At 36.2% G+C, this 13,770-nt stretch overlaps 1 pseudogene; it reads right to left on the minus strand.

Moving 5' to 3' along the window:
• Positions 1 to 7,896: 7,896 nt before the first annotated feature.
• LOC125590334 lies at positions 7,897 to 12,956 on the minus strand (annotated as a pseudogene).
• Positions 12,957 to 13,770: the final 814 nt, after the last annotated feature.

A 13,770-nucleotide genomic window follows, 5' to 3' on the forward strand; every position in this document is an offset into this window, starting at 1 on the left:
CAAGGGAGAGCGGGAAGAGTTTGAAAAATAGGTAGTCTTCAGAGACTCCATGCACCTTGATGTTAGACACAAAGTCCTCAAGTGCTTCGATATGTCTATGGGGTTTTCATGAGGAAGACCATGAAAGGGGTGCCGACTTACTAGAGAGAATATTTGGGTTTCAGTTATAAGTATTTTCTTTGAATTGCTGGAGGACGGATTGCAGACCTGTTATTGTAGAACCGATCAGGTCTGTTGCAATCTCCAAGCGTTTTGGTGTTGCTTCAGTCCAGCATTCAAAACAACAGCTACTCCAATAGGAATTGGAGCCTTATGTCTATAATTAATTTGGTTTGATGCATTGTATACTCGACCTTTTTGATCTCCTGGAACTACTTTTTCATTATTGAAACAGGTAAGAACATACTTACTTGCTTCCAGCAGGATGGTGTCGATCGATATTGGTAGCGGAGTGTCGAGCGACTTTTCGGTTGACCTGTCGCTCGATGTTGTCTGAGCGTCGATTGATTTTTGTGTCGACCCGTCGCTCGATGTTGTTGTCTGAGCGTCGATCGATTTTTGGCCGAAATTCATGTCTTCCATCTTAAGTACATGTGTCAGCAGGGAAAGAGAAAAAACTTAAGCAGATTCTGTAACAAAATCTAGACTATATTCTAAACTTAATCTAATGGTAATAAGAATGAGTCCCCGGCAACGGCGCCAAATTTGATATCACTCAAATTACCCTAAGGAGTGAATTACTCTCTCAAATAAGAGATTCAGATGTAGTACTTAGGGATCAAATCGACAAAGACTCTAGGATTACACAATAGATTATGGTCTTTGAAATAGGCTAGATTAATTGGTTTATAGGTTTTAAAGCAGTAAATGAATTGGTGAGCAAGGTTATTGCTCGATTGGTTTGTTTTGAGGTTGTTAACAGTTGGGAGAATAGCTAGATTTAGGTATATTCTCAGTTATGATAAGTAAATAACTTAATTTGGGTCTTCAGGGGTTTATTGATATTAATTGTTCTTGAATTCAAACTCAGATATAATCAATTAGATTATGTAATCTGGATCTTGGATTTAAACTCTCGTAAGTTAATCACGAGAAAGTGTCGATCGATTATTCGTTACGAATATCGATTGATAAACCTTTCAGAATATCGATCGACAGGGCTGTCGCTGCGTCGATCGATACTTCTTCCAGAAAGCTTTACGGACAGGTTTGATTTATATTCTCTAACTCACTAGATTAACTCTCGTATGTATCTAGTCAGTTAGATCATACTAGTTTATTTTCAGGTATTGAATCAAGCAATGACTTGATCTCAATTAATCCTAAGATCTAAGATTCAGGGTTTATCAACCCTAAGCTTAGTAGTAAGAACAACTAGATGAAGAACTAATTAAATCATCCTAACAACAATTAAAGCTAGCAATACATATATCAACCTTTGAGAATCCTAAATCTAACAGTGAGATTACTCAGACATTTTCACAAAAGACATTGTTATGATGATCTGAATAATATTGCAATAGATAAATAAACAGAACAGTGTAATGAAACAAAGGGAGTTCAAGATCTTCCCTCTCTCAAGGTGTACAGATCTCTCTCTCCAATCCTAAGATCTCTCTCTCTAGAATAGTATGAAGCATAGCCGACTTATGGGCCTAAATTGGATCCACTGTCACTTATGACTACTCGAGGAATTCCAAATCTTGGGAAGATAATGCCTTTGAAAAGCTTGATAACGACAGACGCGTCGTTCGTTGGGGAAGCTACTGCTTCGACCCATTTTAATACATAATCAACAACGACTAGAATGTATTTGTTTCCGTACGAAGAAGGGAAAGGACCCATGAAATCTATTCCCCAACAAACAAAGACTTCTACCTCTATAATAGACTTATGTTCCATTTCATGTCTTTTACTGATTTTCCCCCTTCGTTGGCTTCTGTCGCATTGTGCTATGAATGCATGAGCATCGCGAAACATGGTCGGCCACCAGAATCCATCCTGAAGGATTTTTGACACCATTTTAAAGGTTGCAAAATGTCCAGCGTAGTCGGATCCATGGCATTGGAATAAAATATCAGGGATTTCAGTTTCGGCGGTCGCTACGTAACAACCGAGCTCTTCCGAAACATCGAAACGACATTAGTCCATGCGTTTTCGTCTACCCTTCGATGCTATCTCCCGAAGACCGTAGCGAACCCATTTCACGATTCCCCGCCATTCTAAGTTATCGATCAAACTTTACCGTAAAAACCGCAGAAAGTTCGTTCTTTATCGAAAGAAGCCATAACAAACGCTTCGAGTCGGAAGACGGCCCAAAGGGACCTAAGACATGACTCAAAGCCCAACTTACGATTTCTTAACCAACATCCCGTAAGCCGCATGATGCTTTACGCCTGGTTCGCAAAGAAAGATAAATGTCAAGTTTCCGCGGATAAATACGAAATTTTGAATAAAATTACGAAGATCGGAAAAAATGGAATATCTCCATTTTTATGCTATGGCGGCGTAAGAGCAGAAGGGGGAAAACTTAAACCGACCTTGGAGCCAGTATATAAGGAGTCCTAGGCGAGAGGTATGAGGGGAGGACTTTTCACAGCAAACCTAGCATTCAGAGCGATTTTAGGCAATTTTTCGTTTTTGTTATTCGAGCTGCGACTCAATTAGGTTTTTACGGTCTTAGGGTTTTAGAACTAGGAATCTCGCCGACTGCTCTCGTAGCCCAGACACTTACCTTGTTGTAAACGCTCAAACGCAGATTCGAAATAAGAACTATCTTGCCCGCTTTTTCGATTTCTTATTTTATTACTGTTTTCGTTTCTTGTTCTGATTGCTTGGCGTGTGGTATTAGCAGATATCCGGGACCTCTGGGAAATTAGGGTTTTCCTAGTTTCCTTATTTAAACGGAAATCGACAGTGCGAATTTTGGTTCCCACAGTTTGGAGCTAGAAGGAGGGGGGGGGGGGTACGGATCAATCTAACCCGCAAAAACCACTTAACGATCAGGAACGATATGCAAGACTCAACGTGCGCGAACGTCATCTTGTTCAAGGGGGGAGCAACGATCGATCGAGCCAAACCTCGAAACGATCTCCTTGTTATCGAACTGACGATCCAAGATATCGACGTCGCTAGGGTGCTAATCAACACCGGAAGTTCGGCCGATATCATCTTCAAAGATACTTTCGAGAAAATGGGGATCGATCAATTCGAAATCGTGATATACCCTAGCCCACTACTGGGACATTCGGGAGAAACGACCATGGCCTACGGGTCGAATAATCTCGCAGTCAAAGCCGGAACCGTGACAAGAGTCACAGAGTTTCTAGTCGTTGACCGTCCTGCATCTTACAACGTTATCATGGGAACGCCATGGTTGAACGCCATGCGTGCCATCCCATCAACGTACCATCTTTGCCTCAAGTTTCCAACCCCTAACCGAATCGAGGTAATATGGGGAAACCCAAGAGTATCACAGGTGTGTTACACCGCAGAACAAAAACGAAAAAGACCAGACCTCGAGACCATTCCTAGAAAAACGGAGAAAAAGGTCTCCGACCAAGGTTCGCGAAGTCAAGATTCGGCTGAACTCTTCTGGCAGTCTCGTAACATTGCGGCCCTAGAGGAAAAACGTGAACCAACTTGCGAACCTGTGGTCACAGTCTGTCTCGACGAAGCATCTCCGGAATGATGCGTCGAAATCGGAGCCAATCTCCGCGAGCCTTTGAGGACAGAGCTCATAACCTGTCTAAAAAAGAACCTCAATACTTTTGCATGGGCCGCAGAAGATATGCCAGGGATTGACATTAACATAACGTGTCACGAATTAAATATCGATCCGACTTTCAAACCTGTCAAAGAAAAAAGGCGGAAGCTAGGACCTGAACGAGCTTCCGCGGTCAACAACGAGGTCAAAAAATTGCTTAAAGTCGGGTCAATAACGGAAGTGAGGTTTCCAGACTGGCTCGCCAACCCCGTCTCTCTTTGTGGATCGTGTGTTCCAATAGTGCAAGGTCTCAGAATAGCTATGTTTTTTTCTTGTTGCTTCTGGTACTGCTGGACATGCACCTCATAGAAGTTAAGAAATTTTTTTATGAGAATTTCAGTAGCAATAAAAACCTATACTAAATCTAACTAATAAGATCTAATGGCGACCGAAGCTCCCCGGCAACGGCACCAAATTTGATATCACTCAAATTACCGCAAGGAGTGATTTTACTCTCTCAAATAAGAGGTTCAGTCCTAGTACTTATGGATCAAATCCACAAGGAGCTAAGACACACAATAGATCCTAACAAGTTTATGATAAAGCTAGGCAAGCAATTAAAATAGTAAATAGCAGAGGTGAACAAAGAAGTTGTTCGGTTGATTGATTGATTTGAGGTTGTAAGCAATTATGAGAAATAGCTACATTTAGGGTTTCAGAAAATTGGGATTATAGTGATATAAATGCTAAGGTTTCAATTCTAGAACACGAATTCTAATGACAATATATTCCAGCTTCTGTGTGTGAATAAATTCTATTGAACTAAGTCTATATCTCAGCCATCGCTTGTTGATATAGTTCGAACGTCGATCGACGCCACATGACTAACGTCGCTCGAAGTTTACCTAGGCAAGCGTTACCGAGCTGTTAGATTGGTTCACAAGTTTGACTAGATCAGCTATCGCTTGTTTCTAGCAAATCTAGCTCATGGGAATTAGTTCAAATAAAAGACCATGCTTCCGCTTGCGCCTATTTATCCTAACTTCAAGGTTCTAGGTAGCTACTTTAGAACACAAACATTAATATAAATTCCTATGAAAGAAATCTTATCACCTTAGCATATCTATATTTTGGGCTAATCCCTCATAACCTTACTTCTAATACCTAAATCTAACAAGAGTAACTACTCATACATGATCAAACAAGACATGACATTAATCTGAATAAAGTGCATAAATAGAATATAGTAGAAAAACTGGAGTTCGAATACAAATCTTTAAAGATGTCTTGGATCTTCTCTCCAAATTACTAAAAACCTTAGATATGTTTTGCTCTGTAAAGTAAAAAGTATGAAGCGTTTGTTCCCAAAACAATTGCAGAGCACATAAATACTAAGTTAAAATTGGCCAGGGATAATCTTGTAAATGATCTGGAACTTGGGCCATAAGTCGGCTAGGAAGCAAGTCGGTCTTTGCGCGCTTCGCTATCAATCGAAGACAAGAGCTGTCCGTCGATCGACGGTTGACTCTGAATGTCAACTTTGGACTTGTTTGATGGGCAGCTATGATTTTTTTAGCTTTTGCTCCAAAAAATTTCAAAATCACCATATATCTCCAAAACACTCATGAACCTGTAAATACTCTAGAAAAACTCCAAAACATAGTAAATTGTTCCTAAAACACCTATGTACCATGATTAAAAACATGTAAAATCCATGGTATATCAGAGATCTAGGTCTTGATATGGAAACTGAAAAATTAAGGCAAAGCTTAGAAGCCTATACAAACAGAGAAAACAAGCAAAATAGAGAGATCCGACCGACGCCGTAGCTGAAAACCGACAACACCGGTTCATTCAAGTTCTAAACAAAGATGGGAGTCCGAGAAAAGCAAGGATTTTTACGGAGAGAAAAGAGAGTGTCCCACAATGACTTTGTATATGTGTTTTTTTTTTTTTGTGATTCAATCTTCGTGAAAAAAGGGTGACTAATTTAATTTGTTTTTTTTAATATTTGTACTATGGGTATTTATGTCTTCTTAAAAAGCAAATGTAGCATCCAAACTCTTTGTTTTTTTGCATCTCAAATATCTAAATATTATAGATATCATGGATGTTGCGTCTAGATGTTATATCTAGATGATGATATAATAGTGTTTAAACAAACAATATCTGAATGCTAGCATCCATTTGCAGCGTCCAGATACAGAACAAAGAGGGTCTTAATAACAAATTTCACAAAGAGGTAACTCTAGATATTTTTAGTACATGGCCATAGTGAAAGCTTTGATAAGGTACCTAGGGGTGGCCAATAATCGAATATCTGACTTTTTAGAGATATTTATGATCTGATCTGATTCGATATGTAGCCATCTGGATATTGGTTATCGCGGATATCTGGAAAATTTTAAAATTTTAACCGGATATCCGATTCTATCCGTAAAAATAAATTTTAAATTTTAAAATGAATAAAAAATCTAAAAATAATATAAAATACTATTATTACAAAAATAAAAAGTTAGTTACTTTTCAAAAATTCTAATAACTAATATAATAAATTTAGTAATACAAATACTGAAAAACGTAAATAAAATAAAATATCTACATAACTTATATATATAATTATTTAAATATATGTATATGTAAACTATTATTTGAGAAGTGAATTTGCGTACTTGTCATCTTCTCCGTGATTTTAGTTTATTTGATTACTTGTTATATTTTCCATGATTTTAGGATAAATCATTAGTTTAATTAATATTATTTTTAGTTCATATTTATATTTTATCATGATATTTAATTTAATTAAAACATTAAAATATTTTTTTGATATATATATATAAACTATTGTTTTTAAAAATATTTTTAATATATAAATATCATGAGATTTATGACATTCAACTAATAAATTGATAATAAAAATATCTACCGGTAATATCGTCATTACTTTTATGTTTTATTTAGTTTATAATTTTAATCACTAATATTATAGTCATCTTCTCTGATTTTTATTAGAAATATTGATCAAATACAGATTATTATAAAATTTATATATGAGTATATAAATATTTCTGAATAAATCGATTTTTTTTTTGTTTGATCGCTTAATATACTGAACCATATCCATATATAGTGGGGGGTTTTTTAAAAAAAAAAATAACTATAATTCGGTTTATTCGGTACTACCAAATTCAGACTATTTTTCTATTTTGGTTTGGTTCAGTTTTAAATAATCTGGTTTTATTGGATTGAACACTCCTAGACTATTGTTGTTTTTTAATGTTTTATATTTTTGATTTTTTATAATCCTTTCACTGCCACATGTTTTTTTTTCAGTCCAAATGCAATGTGTGTTTAATTTCAAATAAAAATTTCCTAATTTAATTATTACTACATAAAAGATTTTGATCCAAAATCTATATCACATAAATAAAAATAAAACTATGAAACAAAAGAATATAATTTAATACATTGATTACTAATATGAATATTGAAGTTTTATAATTTATAATAATTTGAAATTTGTACATAATTTAATTATTCTTTTTTATAAAAGTAAACATATTATTTGAGAAATGAATTTGATTACATGTCATCTTCTCCATGATTTTAGTATACTATTATTTGAGAAGTAAATTTGCTTACTTGTCATATTCTCCATGATTTTAGTTTATTTAATTTCTTGTCATATTTTCCACGATTTTAGGATAAATCATTAGTTTAATTAATATTATTTTTATTTGATATTTATATATTTATCATGATTTTTAAGTTAATTAATAAACATTAAAATATTCTTTTGATATATATATATATATATATACAATTATTTTAAAAATATTTTTAATATATAATTATCATGATATATATGATATTTAATTAATAAATTGATAATAACAATATCTACCGGTAATATCGTCATTACTTTTATGTTATATTTAGTTTATAATTTTATGAACTAATATTATAGTCAACTTCTCTGATTTTTATTAGAAATATTGATCAAATACAGATTATTATAAAATTTATATATGAGTATACTAATATATCTGAATATATCGTTTTTTTTTTATCGCTTAATATACTGAACCATATCCATATACTGCGGTTTTAAAAAAAAAAAACTGTCATTCGGTTTATTCCGTACCACCAAATTCAGACTATTTTTCTATTTCGGTTTGGTTCGGTTTTAAATAATCTTGTTTGATTGGATTGATCACTCCTATACTATTGTTGTTTTTTAATGTTTTATATTTGTTATTTTTATAATCCTTTCAGTGCCACATGATTTTTTCAGTCCAAATACAATATGTGTTTAATTTCAAATAAAAATTTCCTAATTTAATTATTACTACGGAAAAGATTTTGATCTAAAATCTACATCACATAAATAAAAATAAAACTATAAAAAAAGAACATAATTTAATACATTGATTACTAATACGAATATTGAAGTTTTATAATTTATAATAATTTGAAATTTTTATCTAATTTAATTATTGTTATTTTATAAAAATAAATATTAGAATTAAAAAATGTTAGGTATATAGATATATTAATCCACACAGGGTGCGTGACATCAACTAGTACATGCATATAACGGATCAGATCAGAACAAATATTTGTGTCTAAAAATATTAGTATTTGTGATTTGCTTCGTTTCTTACGGATATTGCATATTATTCTTTTCTTTGCTTCGTAGAGTTAGAATATTTGGATTTTTCGGTTCAAATCAAAAAGATAATGAATCGAATCAAAATTTACGGATATTTTGCTCATCCCTAGTATCTCATAATTATAAATAGCTATCAAATGATGACCGGTTGCAGGAGCCTGAGCACCATTTGGGTGCCCACACGTCGCAGTGAAACAAATTCAAAATATATACTGGCAAAGAAAACATAAGTACGAGAAACAAATAAATATTTATTGAACAACTTAATAATCTGGTTCAAAGAACGATGACAAAAGAGAAAACAAACAAAGTCAGACAAGAAAAATTAGATATGCAAGCAATAGATTATAGGTCGACTAATGAAGTTGCACTAAACTTGAAACATAAGAACACACAAGTGGGTAACAATGTTTGTATGCTCCTACTCCGAGATCCACTTCTTTCAGGGATCCATCCACTCCAAAGATGTAAGCTGTGTTGCGAGTGGTGCTAGTGGTCAATGTAAATTTATTGTCTTTATCAAAAACCACAGCCACTTTCTTCTCCGCGTCAATGAAGAAACTTCCTAATGCAAACTGAAACTAGGGAGCAATGAAATTTCTTATATCCACAGATAAGAACACTCTGCGGTTACACGACACCATTGGGCTCAATCTTAGTTGTTATCCATATCTCCATCCATAATGTATCCCACGGTTGAAATAAAACTGAAAGCTGCTCTTCTATAACACTAGATAAGCTCAAAGTGTCTTGCATTTCATGAAACTCAAACATAAGAGGCAAAGATGGCCCAAATGTCTCTCTTGTGAAATCAAACAGACTAAGAAACAATCGCCTGAAGACTTCTCTTTAGCAAACCAATACATATCTCCCTTAAGAGACACAAACAATCGCCTGAAGACTTCTCTTTAGCAAACCAATACATATCTCCCTTAAGAGACACACCGTGGTGCTTATAATCTACCCTCCATTCAGGAGTGACATCAAGAAACTTTCATGAATCAGTGTTGAAATCGTAGATTTTGAACTCAGCAAAAGCAAGAGAGTAAAAATCTTTAAAATCAATAAACCTCAATATTTTGTGGGATTTGCTACGCTGGTCGTATCCGAAGCATACGAATACAAATCTTATCTGTGATAATTATGTGTGGGCCTCGATCCGTCGAGTATGCCCCCAAAACGAGTTCCAAACAATGAGGCTAGCGTTATCCTTAGTGATGCATAGCAATAAACCATCGCAGTGAAAGACTTGAGATACATCGACTTCCTTGCCTGGCTAATAAGTCCACCTTCATGCTTTAGACATGATTCAACATTGTGGAGACCGACTCTCAGCAAATAAACCTTACAATCCATCATCATGACCACCATAAACTCCTCTGCTGCTGCTACTTTTTTTTGACCTAGGTGCTTCTTTTCAAAGCTCCCACGTTTAGATAAAGAGTTCCACTCTCTGCAAGTAGATCTGACAGTTCTCAGAGATGAAAGCGGAATTCTATAGAGAACCTTCTCCACCAAATCCTTTGGAAGATTGGACATCTTCTTCATTTAACGAGGATCGATGTAACTTACACTGGTTTGTTTTTTTCTTGTGTCAGAAACTAATTACACCTTAGTTTTGCTTATGTATGTTGTTACATGAATAATCTAACGACAGTCATTTACAAGTGGCAGAAGGATATTGGAGCGAGGAGGTTGTTATCGTAACTGAATGAAGGAGGAAGTGGCTGACACGTGGCGTATTACGATTGGAGTCACCATTTGTTAGTTAGAAAGAATCATGTACAAACATAGTGTTGTTCACTTTCTTTAGATTCATTCAGATATTTTGTGAAACAATTCTTGAGTCTAATACATCTCTGAGAAACCTCTTGGTTCATACTTGGGAAAGGTTCTTCTTAATCTGTAACCTTTTGCAGCTGAGCTACCGATTAGGTGCTTTATGAGTATCTAGTTGGATTCGTAGAGAAAGCGCATATTATTCCTCTATCAAGTGGTATCAAAAGCCAATATTTCCTCGGAAAGTGAAGTTTTGAAGGGATTTCCATGGTAGAAACGAGATCGCAAACTTTGAGGAAGACGATAGTCCCTGATACAGAGGATGACGTAGACAGCCGATTCGAAGCTCTGGAAAAAGCATTTGCGATCCAAAGCAAGTAGACGGAGAAGAGTATTGCGGATATGGTAGAAGATTTTTGGTTGATGACATATAATCAAAACAACAATGGATCTTCGATGAACGAGGAGAAGAATGATCTGAATCAATATTATCGTCAAGGAGGTAATCAATCGAACTATAACGGAATGTTGAGGATGTCTAAGATTGATTTTCAGCGATTCGATGGTGAGAAAGTCATGGAATAGTTTGGTAAAGCAGGATAGTTTTTATGATTGATAATACACCTGACGATTCAAAGGTTGGAATAGCATCGATCCATTCCGATGGACTTGCTTCGTCTTGGCATCAAGCGATGGTGCATGAGGATGTGGCCCAAGTGTTATTAAGGAGTTGGAGAGTTTACAAGAACTTGATTCGTTATAGGTTTGAAGAAGTCTTGGATGATCCAACAGCTGAGTTGAAGGAGTTGAGGGAAGTGAAAGGAATCGCGGAGTATCATGCAAAATTTGAAGTGATAAGAGCTTGATTATAGATGTCAAAGGAGTATCTGTTAAGTGCATATTTAGCAGGTCTTCATATGGATACACAAATGCAAATTCGTATGTTTCATCCTCAAAACTACTCGTGAGTGTTTAGTGCTTTGGAGATTATATGAAAAAGCACAACCGAGGAAACAAGGAATGAATGGTTGGAACAACACGAAACAACTAAGTCAAGAAAATAAAATGAGAGGGGTGTTAGGTAAACAGAAGGAAGGTTGGTAAAATCCTGAAGGTAACAACCCTCCATTACGCAAGTCCTTGACGAGTGCTAAGATGAGTGAAAAGAGGTCCCAAGGCTTGTGTTATTAGTGCGATGAAAAGTACACTCCTGATCATTATTTGAAGCACAAAACAACTCAAATTTGCATGCTTGAGTATGATGAGCAAGATCAGAGAGCCACTACAGAAGAGGTCGATGATTCTGAAAGGGAGGAGGTGGGTGATATAGCTCACATTTCGGTCAATGCAGTTTCAGGAGTTTCTGACTATACAACAATGAAAGTCATAGGAGTTCAGGGGAAGAAAACTTTGTATTTGCTAATTATTCTGGTTCTACACACAACTTCATTGATAAAAATGTTGCAGAGAAGTTGGGATGTCCATTAAAAGCCACAAGAAGAACAAGAGTTTCAGTAGCAGATGGGAGTAAGATCGAAGTTTGTGGGAAGATTGAGAAGTTTACGTGGCAGTTTTAGGAGACTGAGTTTCAAGCAGATTGTATGGTCATACCACTTAAATCAAAGAATGATCGACAATAACTGAATCCAAATTAGACTGGAACCATATTAAACTAGGTTAAACCGGGTTACAAAGGACATCAATTCTTGTCGAGAAAGATCGCCTCGCCGAATAAAAGACAATCTCACCAACTATTCCCATCGCACCAAATTTTCCTAAGGCATGAATTCTCTCGAGTTAACGACAAACATACTTATCATGATTCACTCAGACGGCTTCACCCAGTGAACGACAAAATTACTTGTCATGATTTATTTAGACGGACTTGCCAAGTGAACGACAAACACACTTGTCATAATTCACTTAGACGGATTTGCCGAGTTAATGGTATCGTTCAACCACATTTACTCCTGAGCACATTCCTAAGGCAACAGCCCCTGATTGAGTTCTTCATTCTCCAGACCCATTCTCACAAATTCACTGAGATCAACTGAATCTCTCACAAGGGAACTTGAGGGGGACTTACTGTTAGAGATGGATTACATCACTTCACAAGACATGTCGAATAAAAAACTTGGCCCACGAAGTCGGCTCAACTCGGCTTAATTCAGCACCACAAGCTCAGTTCGCCAGCTCGGCACGATAGCTCATGTGCCACAAGCTCGGCATACGAACTCGTCTGCTTAGCTCGGCGACTAGAATCACGGCCCCAAAGACTCGGGCCAATTACTCAGCCCGCTAAGGTCTGCACAGCTCATTAGGTTAAACCTACATAGGGCAAACAGATGAGAGGTTCTTGTATAAAAGGGAGACAAGGGAAACAAGAAAGGGGAGATCCAAATTCAACCACATAGATTGAGGGTTAGAAAATTAAGATTTCTTCTATTTTAGCTTTATCACACCGACTTGCAATTTCCTGCACAAGCTCACCGAGTGTTGTCACTTTTCTCTCTTGTTTAAACACTTATTGTAACTTCCCTCTCATCAGATCAATAAAACGTCTTTAAAATAACCCACAATCGAGTTTTGTTCTTCTTAGTGAAGCTTAGGCCTGGGCGTTCGGGTCTTCAGGTCGGGTTTGGGCCGGTTCTTCTCGGGTCCGAGTCTTTCGGTCCTAAATATTTAGATCCAATAGGTACTTAGAAATTTTTGGTTCGGGTTCGAGTAGGCTCTTCTCGTGTACGGGTCGGTTCGGGTCTATGATTAAAATATCCATAAAATACCCGTAATTTTTCGTGTCCATATCGGGTTCGGGTATTTAAGATCTGAAAAGGACATGACATACCCAATTCCATCAAATTTAGTTGATATTTGTCATATATATATAAAAGTTTACAAAATAACTTAAATGAAACTATTAATAATTAAAATAAAACATTTTTATACTCTAAATTTTACATTTTAAAGCTTCATATTACCTTAAAAATGTTACAAAATAATAACAAATGTTGTTAGCAAAAGATATTTCAACTAAATCATAAAATAATATATATTAAATAGAACACAAAAACATCATAGTTTTAGATATACATGTTTTTAAGTTGGGTACAAATCGGTTCTTATCGGGTCGGGTCTATCCGGGTCGGTTCTTTTCGGGTCTGGGTCTATTCGGGTCGGTTCCTTTCGGTTCCGGTTCTTCGGTTCCGGTTCTTTCGGGTAAAAAAAATTTAGACCCAAAAGGTACTTGTAAATTTTCGGTCTGGTTCCAGGTCGGATAGTTTTGGGTCGATTCCGGTTTGGGTTTTCGGGTCCAGGTTTAAATGCCCATGCCTAGTGAAACCTGACCAAACTCAGATTCAACAATATGTTACAGTAAACGTGGGAATGGCTCAGAAAAAGCGGGAGGGGCGAGGGGGGGGGGACCATGTGGACTAACAAGGGGCGGAAGCAAAATGGAATGGGTTCCACTCACTTCAACTTTAAGTAAGTTTGTATGTAAGAGCACCTTTATCGCGGAACCCAAAATGGGTTTCCGCATCAAATAAGGGTGTGTGCCCCACGTTTTTTTGAAAAAACGGTCCCCAAAGTTTCCAGTTACGGATCGCTCTTGGCC

Source organism: Brassica napus, chromosome C7, assembly GCF_020379485.1.
Source record: "Brassica napus cultivar Da-Ae chromosome C7, Da-Ae, whole genome shotgun sequence".
In the NCBI taxonomy this organism is placed as follows: domain Eukaryota; kingdom Viridiplantae; phylum Streptophyta; class Magnoliopsida; order Brassicales; family Brassicaceae; genus Brassica; species Brassica napus.